At 52.0% G+C, this 3,906-nt stretch overlaps 1 non-coding gene across 1 annotated transcript; it reads left to right on the top strand.

The window, feature by feature from the left end:
• Positions 1–1,498: 1,498 nt before the first annotated feature.
• Positions 1,499–1,605, top strand: LOC135271358 (U6 spliceosomal RNA). The gene has a single exon (XR_010339456.1). It is a non-coding gene; the product is annotated as a U6 spliceosomal RNA (small nuclear RNA).
• Positions 1,606–3,906: the final 2,301 nt, after the last annotated feature.

Below are 3,906 nucleotides of genomic sequence, written 5' to 3'. Positions count from 1 at the left end.
GGATCACCTGAGGTTGTGGGTTCAAGACCAGCCTCACCAACGCAGTGAAACCCCGTCTTTTAAAAAAAATAATAAATAAATTAAAAAATAAATAAAGTTAAGGCTGGGTGTGAGGCTCACGGCCATAATACATGCACTTTGGGAGACTGAGGTGAGTGGAACACCTGAGGTGAGCAGTTCGAAAGCAGCCTGGCCAACATGATGAAAACCGGTCTCTTCGAAAAATACAAAAAATTAGTTGAGCACGGTGGCCAGGACCTGTAATCTCAGCTACTCTGGAGGCTGAGAGAAGAGGATCACTTGAACCTAGGGGGCAGAGGTTGCAGTGAGCCAAGATCCTGAAACCGTACTACAGCCTACGCAACAAGAAGAAAACTCTGTCTCAAAAATAAATAAAAAAGAAATAATTAAATAATAAAATCCAGACTGGGCACAGTGACTCACCCCTGTAATCTCAGCATTTTGGGAGACTGAGAAAGAAAGATTGTTTGAGGCTAGCAGTTTGAAACCAGCCAGGGTGACAGAACAAGATCCCATCTCAACAAAAATTTAGCTGGGCGTGGTGCTGTGCACCTGTAGTCCTAGCTACTCAGGAAGCTGAGGTGGGAGGATTGCTTAAGACCTAGAAGTGGGAGGCTGCAGTAAGCTACGATTGCACCAATGCACTCCAGCCTGAGGGACAGAGCAAGATCATTTCTGTAAAAAAAAACTAAACAAATATAAGCTTCTTTTTTTTGAGACAGACTCTTGCTCTGTCACCCAGGCTGGAGTGCAGTGGCGCAATCTCGGCTCACTGCAACCTCTGCCATCTGGGTTCAAGTGATCCTCCTGCCTCACCCTCCTGAGTAGCTGGGATTACAGACGCACACCACCATATCTGCCAAATTTTTGTATTTTAGTAGAGAGAGGCTTTCACTATGTTGGTCAGGCTGGCCTTGAACTGCTGACCTCGTGATCCACATGTCTCTGCCTCCCAAAGTGTTGGGATTACAGGCGTGACCCACTGCACCAGGCCATAATCTGAATTTTTCAGAAGGTTTTTAGATTAAAAGATTTACAGGGCTGGGCATGGAGGCTCTTGCCTATAATCCCAGCACTTTGTGAGGCACAGGCAGTGGATCACCTGAAGTCAGGAGTTCAAGACCAGCCGGCCAACGTGGTGAAACCTGGTCTCTAATACAAATACAAAAATTGGCCAGGCATAGAGACTCATGCCTGTCATCCAACCCCTTTGGAGGCCAAGGCAGGCGGATCACCTGAGGTCAGGAGTTCAAGACCAGCCTGACCAACATGGTGAAACCTCGTCTTTAAAAAAAAAACAAAAAACACAAAAATTAAGTTGGACACGGCGGCCCACACCTGTAACCCTGGAACTTTGGAAGTCTGAGGTAGGCGGATCATGAGGCCAGAGGTTCCAGACTAGCCTGACCAACATAGTGAAACCCATTCTCTGTAAAAAAATAAATAAATAAAATTAATTAAAAAATTACCTGGGCATGTGCTCGCTTCGGCAGCACATACACTAAAATTGGAATGATACAGAGAAGATTAGCATGGCCCCTGCGCAAGGATGACATGCAAATTCATGAAGCATTCCATATTTTTTTTCCTGTTTTTAAAAATCAAATAAAAATAAATTTAAAGTTAAAGTTAAAAAGCAAAGAAAATTAGCTGGGCACGGTGGGGGACACCTGTAAACCCAACTACCTGGGAGGCTGAGGCAGGAGAATCGCTTGAACCAAGGAGGCAGAGGTTGCAATGAGCCAAGATCGCACCATTGCAGTCCAGCCTGGGTGACAAGAGGGAAACTCTATCTCATAAAAAGGCGGGTCAGGGGGGATTTATCCAGCACCTCGTTTTTGCAATTGTAGACACTGATCTCTCCGTTTTTTTGTTTTTGTTTTTTTTTTTTTTGAGAAGGAGTTTCGCTCTTGTTACCCAGGCTGGAGTGCAATGGCGCGATCTCGGCTCACCGCAACCTCCGCCTCCTGGGTTCAGAAAATTCTCCTGCCTCAGCCTCCTGAGTAGCAGGGATTACAGGCACGAGCCACCATGCCCAACTAATTTTTTGTATTTTTAGTAGAGACAGGGTTTCAGCATGTTGACCACGATGTTCTTGATCTTTTAAACTCGTGATCCATCCGCCTCAGCCTCCAAAAGTGCTGGGATTACAGGCGTGAGCCACAGTGCCTGTAAGATTTTTTTTTTTTTTTTTTTTTTTTTTTGAGACGGAGTTTCGCTCGTTACCCAGGCTGGAGTGCAATGGCGCGATTTCGGCTCACCGCAACCCCGGCCTCCTGGGTTCAATCAATTCTCCTGCCTCAGCCTCCCGAGTAGCTGGAATTACAGGCGTGAGCCACCGCGACCAGAAGATTTTTTTTTTTTTTTTTTTTTTTGAGACGGAGTTTCGCTCTTGTTACCCAGGCTGGAGTGCAATGGCACGATCTAGGCTCACCGCAACCTCCGCCTCCTGGGTTCAGGCAATACTCCTGCCTCAGCCTCCTGAGTATCTGGGATTACAGACACGCGCCACCATGCCCAGCTAATTTTTTTTATTTTTAGTTCAGACGGGGTTTCACCATGTTGACCAGGATGTTCTCAATCTCTTAAACTCTTCATCCACCCACCTTATCCTCCAAGAGTGATGGGATTACATGCGTGAGCATCCGCACCCTGCAGATTTTTTTTTTTATTTTTAATAAAATGGGGTTTCACCATGATGGCCAGGCTGATCTTTAACTACTGACCTCAGGTGATCTACCCACTTCGGCCTCCCAAAATGCTAGGAGAGACAATGAGGGGTGGGGAGGGAGCCAGCCTGTGTGCCACATTCCTGGAAACAAGGTATGGGGTGACGCCCACTGAAAACCCCAAACCCCTGCCGAGGAAAGGCCTGCAGCACACAGCTGGGACAGAGAAGGGGAGGCCTACCTGGGGCAGGCCGGTGTCCTCGTTAGCCTTCTGTGGGGTGGTCTCAGGGTCAGGGTCTTCACCCACATCGCTATCGGCCTCGTCCTGGGGGGTGGCCGTCGAGACCTGGCTGTGGAGGGCCGTCTCTGGGTGCGCCCCCCGCACAGTGGGGCTTGGGACAGCCTCTGAGCCCTCCTCACAGGGGAAGGCTCAAAGCCCAGCCCTGAGATCCAGCTTCCTCAGTATTCGCGGTGTGCACCACTCAGGACGACTTACGGCTTAAGTCCCAGGACAAAGGGGGCATGTCCTTTCTTGAAAGTCTTGGCCGGGCGCAGTGGCTCACGCCTGTAATCCAAGCACTTTGGAGGCCAAGGCGGGTGGATCACCTGAGGTCGGGAGTTCAAAACCAGCCTAACATGGTGAAACCCCGTTTTAATACAAAAAAAAAAAAAAATCCTACTTCTTGAAAACGAAAACGAAGTCCTGCTCTGGCTGCCTGCCCTCAGGGAGAAGCTGCGCCCCCTCAGGCTCCAGGGCTCTGGCCGCCTGACGCCGCCCATTCCCGGCGCGCAGCTGGAAGTCCCGAGTTCGGGCCCGCCTTAGCCGCCCCCCTCCATCGCCCCGCCCCACTCCACCGCGCCTGCGCCCCGCTCCACCGCGCCTGCGTCCCGCTCCAACGCCCCGCTCCAACGCCCCGACCCGCTCCACTGCGCCTGCGCCCCGCTCCACAGCCCCGCCCCGCTCCACCGCGCCTGCGCCCCGCTCCACAGCCCCGCCCCGCCGGCGCCGTGGCTGCAGTTGCAGTCTGTCGGGCGCAGTGCGCGGGTTCGCTGGCGGCTGGGGAGCCGGCGGTGTTCGCGGCGAGGGAGTGGGGTCGGGGAGGCGCCTTCTGGCTCGGGCTGGGGCCGGCGAAAGCCCGAACGAGCGACGGCGGCAACCGTGGGCCTTTGGACGGCGGCCTCAGTGACCAGCAGGTAAGGTCCGCGCGGGGCGAGC

This window comes from Aotus nancymaae, unplaced genomic scaffold (assembly GCF_030222135.1).
Source record: "Aotus nancymaae isolate 86718 unplaced genomic scaffold, 86718_ANA_hifiasm-v0.15.2.pri h1tg000076l, whole genome shotgun sequence".
Classification (NCBI taxonomy): domain Eukaryota; kingdom Metazoa; phylum Chordata; class Mammalia; order Primates; family Aotidae; genus Aotus; species Aotus nancymaae.
The sequence above is the reverse complement of the archived record's forward strand: the minus strand, read 5'-3'. Positions and strand labels throughout refer to the sequence as shown.